This window comes from Mus pahari, chromosome 3 (assembly GCF_900095145.1).
Source record: "Mus pahari chromosome 3, PAHARI_EIJ_v1.1, whole genome shotgun sequence".
NCBI classification, from domain to species: Eukaryota; Metazoa; Chordata; class Mammalia; order Rodentia; family Muridae; genus Mus; species Mus pahari.
Window position 1 is genome coordinate 155,580,855 of NC_034592.1, and position 6,226 is coordinate 155,587,080.

The window sequence follows — 6,226 nt, forward strand, 5'->3', positions numbered from 1 at the left end:
CACACACAAACACACAAACGAGACACTCATATACACACAGAAACACACATACAACCTTTGTCCTTCTGAGAACAGAACAGAAGGCAAAGCCAAAATGCCCGCTCCTGACTCAATGGAGAACCCTGCCTCTCCTTCTTACACCAAACATGACCAAGCAGCTAGCCACTCTGTACCCCTTGACTGGAAATGAGACGGTCACCTTTCTCCTGCTGAGAAACAAATTAGACTTGACCAGACCTCCTTTCAGCACAACACACCCAGAGAGAGCCCCCAAGGTTTAAATGGATGTCCCCACCCCATGCCTGGGGCTCAGGGTGCCAGCCACCACCTGGACAACCTGATCTCCTCCTGTCTTCCCTTTTACATAAGGACAGTGACTGCATGGCATTGAGTGTGGCAGCCTCCTCCCAAGGCCTGGCTTCTGTTCCAGGGAAAGTGCCTGAACCGTTCTCACTCAAGTAGCCTTTCAAGGGTGACTAGTTTGGGATCCCCTTGTCTTCCTTTTTCCTTGGGGTACAAGAAGAGCCTGTACTTGTTCCCGAACCTGCTGTCTTCCCTCGCCCGACTTAGCCCCTATGGAGACAAGAACCTGTCTGGTTCACTTGTCACCCCAACTTCCAGCCCGGCGCAGAGAAGGCACAGTGGAGCTGCTGTGAGGATCGCTCTGATGAGAGGGGCTGGCCTCTCCAGAGACCACTTCTATGTGTGGTCATCTCCCAGAGGGTAGGCCCTCACACCCCACGGTTACAGCACCATTTGCCTCTGCACCTTTTGGTGAAGTCCCAGGTTCCAAAAGTGACCAGGGCAACCTGTGTGGGGAGATGAGAGACAGCTGTCCGAGGTCGGCAGGGCTGCGAGTGTCTCTGGTAGGGAACAGCCTGTCTTTAGAAGAGAGGACTCAAGTCTGGGCTGGTAGCACAGGCCTGTGGTTGCAGCTGCAGTGGCAGGGAGGCAGGAGGATCAAAAGTTCGGACTCTTTCCGGACCTTCAAGATGTCGAAGCGAGGACACGGTGGGTCTTCCGGAGCGAAATTCCGGATTTCCCTGGGTTTTCCGGTCGGAGCTGTGATCAACTGTGCGGACAACACGGGAGCCAAAAACCTGTATATCATCTCTGTGAAGGGAATCAAGGGACGGCTGGACAGACTTCCTGCTGCTGGTGTGGGGGACATGGTGATGGCCAGAGTTAAGAAAGGCAAACCAGAACTAAGGGAAAAGGTACATCCAGCAGTGGTAATTCGACAACAAAAGTCATATCGAAGAAAAGATGGGGTATTTCTTTATTTTTAAGATCACACAGGGGTCATAGTAAACAATAAAGGAGAGATGAAAGGTTCTCCTATCACAGGTCCAGTGGCAAAGGAGTGTGCAGACTTGTGGCCCAGGATTACTTCCAACGCAGGAAGCATTGTACGATTCTCCAGTGTATTTGCAAAATATATTCATTAAAAAGTCTTTGCTCTGAGAAAAAAAAAAAAAGTTCAAGGCCCGTGTGGGCCATTTAATGAGATCCTGCCTCAAATAAAATTTAAAGGAAAATACATAAATAATAAAGAGGGCTGGGGGTGTAGCTTGGGTCTGAGCACTTGCCTCAGATACGCATAGCCCTGGAAGGCACCAACATCAACGGGCAGCCAACTTGGTTCAATCTGGGGGATGTTGTCTGAGCATTGCAGGGACGGGTGGACAGACCTCCCTTTGTGGCATAAGGCATGCTGGGTCCTTTCTAGGAAGTTCTCTGTGTAGAAGAGACATTGTGTCAGTACACACAGCCATGCAACCTCTCCATGTGCATGGCCAAGGACATCTGAGGCTCCTGACGTCATTCAGTCTACACTCTTGGGAAGGAGACCGGGGAAAGGGCAGTGGCTTCCACAGAGACTGACACTGGGCTGCACCACGTGTCTGCCTGTGTCTGCAGCAACGGTACAAAGCCTGTGGAGATTCAGCCTGTGTTCCTACTGTGTGCCATGTGCTGCCCTAATATTTTCCCCTGCACTTCCATCTAGACCTCCCCAGATCCCTGTGAAGTGGGTCTGACTTCTGACTTCACAGGGGCATAAACTCAGGATTGAACTCAAGCAGCTGATTTAAAACATGGAGGGAGCCAGGGAGACACTCCAGTGGCGCGCGCACGCGCACACACACACAGATACTTACATACAGTGGGTGTGGGCACCCTGGTCTGTTAGTAGACAATGCAGATTTGGAACCAGAACACAGCATGCAATGATGGTAGCTGTGGTGGTTTGAATAGGTGTGGCTGCCATAGACTCCTGTGTTTCAATGCTGGGTCATAGGGAGTGGCACTGTTAGGAGGTGTGGCCTTGTTGGAGGAAGTGCATCACTATAGGGGCGGGCTTTGAGATTTCATGCACAAGCTCTGCCCGCTGTGACTCAGTCTCCTTCTGCTGCCTGAGGATTAAGCTGTAGAACTCTCAGCTCCTTCTCTGGTGCCATGAGCTGCCCCATCCTTCTGGGTCACAGCAGGAACCTCCACTACTCAAAGTCACCATGGACAGTATGTCAACAAATAGTCAGTGTCCGCAGCAGAAACTCATTTATAGAATGAGGCATAGGTGCGAAGACAGGACAAACTAGATTTGTCCCTGAGCTGTGTTTTATGTCTTTACATTCAGAGAAGTTATCATTAGCATGTGTAATAATTACTTTTCCTTAAAAAGATATTCACGTGTATGTGTGTGTGTGTGTGTGTGTGTGTGTATGTGTGTGTGTGTGTGTGTGGTGTACCTACAGAAGTCAGAAGTGGAGTTACAGGCAGTTGTGAACCACCTGTCATGGGTACTGGAAACCATTTTTTTTTTCTTTTCAAGACAGTGTCTCACTGTTGTATAGCTCGGGCTGGCCTGGAACAGAGACCCACCTGCCTCCACCTCTCAAGTGCTGGGATCAACAGTGTGGCTCCTACACCCAGCTTAAGGTAGCGCTCTTAGCCACTGAACAGCCTCTCTCACCCCATTAGTTACTAAATATGTAACTCCCAGAAGGAAGGCTGTGCTTGAGGGGTGCGGTCAGTCCTGGCAGCATGAGATTGAGGCGACCACGGTCAGGTTGGAGAGAATGTGGGGCTCAGCTCACATTTTCTTTTTCTTTTGTCTGGAACCCAGCCCATGAGGTGCTGGTGTCTACATTTAGGATGGGGTTTTCCCATCTCAACTAACCCACCTGGAAATTCTCTCATAAACGTGTCCTGGTTTTTGTCTCTGTGAATGTACTGGCTAGTTTTTATGTCAACTTGACACAAGCTAGAGTCATTTGAGAAGGGGAAATCTCACTTGAGAAAATGCCATCATGAGACTGGTCTGTGAGGAGGCTGTGTCTGTGGGGAGCCCGTGTCTGTCACTCCCACTTTAGCTTCTAGGTGCTGGAGAGGAACATTGTGACAAAGACACTTCAGCACACAGAATTTAAAATGATTTTATTCTCTGGCCTTTCAAAGAAAGCTTACCCCATTCCCAGGCTAGACCAATAACTAGGTCACATGTGGTTACCCACAGGAGTCACCACACATGGTGTCCAGGGTCTGATAGCAGAAAGTCTTACTTGGTTGATTCTGGGTGCAGGCTGCACCTGGCACGTAAAGAGCTTCTAGGAGACTCTAGTGGGCATCGAGGGCCTTTGATGCTGCTCCGGAGGCTGCTGAAAGTTATGGCTCTCCTTTGCCATGGGTGCCATAAGAGTGCATGTAGGACACCGGTGTCACATTGAGCCCTGCACCAGCCTGACTGATGCCTGGGCTGTGAGGTTGCTGGAGGAACAGACACAGGTGTGGTGGGCAGGCACACAGGTGGGCAGGCACACAGGTGTGGTGGGCAGGCACATAGGTGTGGTGGGCAGGTGGGCAGGCACACAGGTGGGAAGGCATACAGGTGTGGTGGGCAGGCACACAGGTGTGGTGGGCAGGCACACAGGTGGGCAGGCACAGGCTTTCTCAGGCCTCACATCTCCTGAGCATGCTCATAGCCACCATGAGCACAGGCAGTTGTCTCCATGTGGGCCTGCAGCTGCTATGCGCTGACCACCTAGGCCTGCAGCTTCTGTGCACTGATCAGGGGCCTGATGGCTGACCATGGTTAAAGTGGCTCCTGCATCCTGGAAACTTGCTCTGTGCTCACCTCCAGTATCCTTTGTCTGGGTGAGTTTCCCCTTTTGCTAAGCACAGAAGGCCACCCTCTGAGACCTGAGGTGGCTCAGTGACTTGCTCCCTGCCACAGAGCCACCTCAGGCAGGGATCCCTGTCCAGGACTTTGGCAACCCCAGGCTGGGTCATGTAGTCACGACTCTCTGTGCACCTAGAGGCTCCCTGTGCCTGCACCCGGTGCCCAGAGAAGAGGCTGGTCTGCTTTGCAGAGGACAAATCTTTCATCAGTGGCCACAGCAACGTCCTGTGGCTTCTCTCACACAAATCTTTTATTTTTGGCCCAAGACAGCTAACGTGTGGCCAACATCTCCAAGGAAACCAGGACGCTCAGAGCAAGCTGCACCCAGTCTCCATGCTAAACCCATCCCACAGCTAATTCTGGCCTTGCTGGTATTTATTTAATTGTTTTTAGACCCCGAGTGTCATTTTACACACTTTCCGGACAAATGGCACCCCCCAGACACACATGTGCAGACCTGAAATCATGTACCTGTTTCTGCATATGTGGCATGAGCTATGCATGTTTTATATGTATGTGAGTGTTATATGCATGTGCTTTTGGATACAGACATATAAGCTATGTATGTCCCTGATTGTATGTGGTGTATATGCTGTGCCTATCTCTGTGTGTTTTAATGTGGTTATGTGATGTGTGGTGTGTTTTCATGTTATATACTGTGTCTGTATATATTAGCATGCTTTTTGTAGGTATATATGTTTTTGTATGTATATGTGTTGTATGTGTATATATTGTTGACATTGTGTATGTGTAGTACATATGGTATGTAGTGGGAGTTCTGTATACACTGACTAGTGTGTCATATGTGTGGTATACAGGTATTTATTGTATGTATATGCTATGTATTCTTGGCACTGTGCATATATGTGTGTGTTATGTTGTATGGTTTTGTATGGTGTATTGTTCCATGTGTGCTATCTGTTGTGTGTAATATATTGTGTGGGCTATGTTTGTGTGCTCTTTCTGTATATGTATGTGTTATATGTGTATGTGTTACATGTCTGTATATTTATGTGCTGTGTATGTTGTGCCTCTGTGTCTTTCTGTTTTCATGTTTTCTATGTGACATGTTTTGCACTGTGTGTATGGGCCATGTGAATGTTTGTTGTGTATTGTGCCTGTATTTGTGTGTTTCTACACTGGGTGTATGTGAACTTTTAGACTTTTATTACTTTTATGTATTGTGTGTATGTGCTTGTCATGGCATATGTGTGCAGGTGAAAGGACAACCTATGGGAACCATTTCTCTTCCCATCATGTGGAGCCTGGGGATCCAAGTCTGGCTGTCAGGCTTGGAGGCACATGCATGTCCTTCTGTCTGAGCTAGCTGTGGGAACTTTTGGTGGGTTGTGTGTGTTGCTGTGGTCTCTGTGTGTCGCCCTGTACCTGCCTGGGATCTCCCTGTTGTCAAGGTGTCTGTTTCATCACCGCCTGGGTGTTGTATATTATCTCATGGTGTTTGCATGTGTGGTATATCATGTATGGTGTGTGTCTGTCATGTGTATCCTGCCTGGCATCTTGAACATGCCCATACACTTTATCCTTACCTCGGAGCTCCTGTTGTGACTAACAAGGGAGGCACCACAGCTCCCAGTTGCCCGGCCACCCGTCTCCATCTTTTCTTCTGCTTCTTCCTCTTCGCTTCACCTCCTTTCCCTTCTTCAACTCCTTTCCATTTCTTTCTTTTTTATTTGTATTTTTCTGAGACATAGTATTATGTGTCTCAGGCTGGCCTGCAACTTTCTATGCAGGCAAAGATGACCTTGAATTCCTAATCCTCCTGCCTCCACCTCCCAAGGCTTGGAGTACTCATGTTCACTGCCACAGCCTGTGAGATGACAGTGAACCTTGGTGTGCTTGGACGAGCCTGCACTCTGCTGACTGTCAAATCCTGGTGTCCCATCTCCCTTCTCAGTGTGACAACCAAAATGTCTCCTTACCTCATCATGGGTCCTCTGGGATTCGAGCTGTGTGATGAAACACAAGAGCCCTAGTTACATCTGCATTTTAGGTAACAAGTGCTTCTTAGTATTCATTAATACAGTG

At 48.9% G+C, this 6,226-nt stretch overlaps 1 pseudogene; it reads left to right on the forward strand.

The window, feature by feature from the left end:
• The first annotated feature begins 992 nt into the window (after nucleotides 1–992).
• Nucleotides 993–1,478, forward strand: LOC110318074 (annotated as a pseudogene).
• The last annotated feature ends 4,748 nt before the right edge of the window (nucleotides 1,479–6,226 follow it).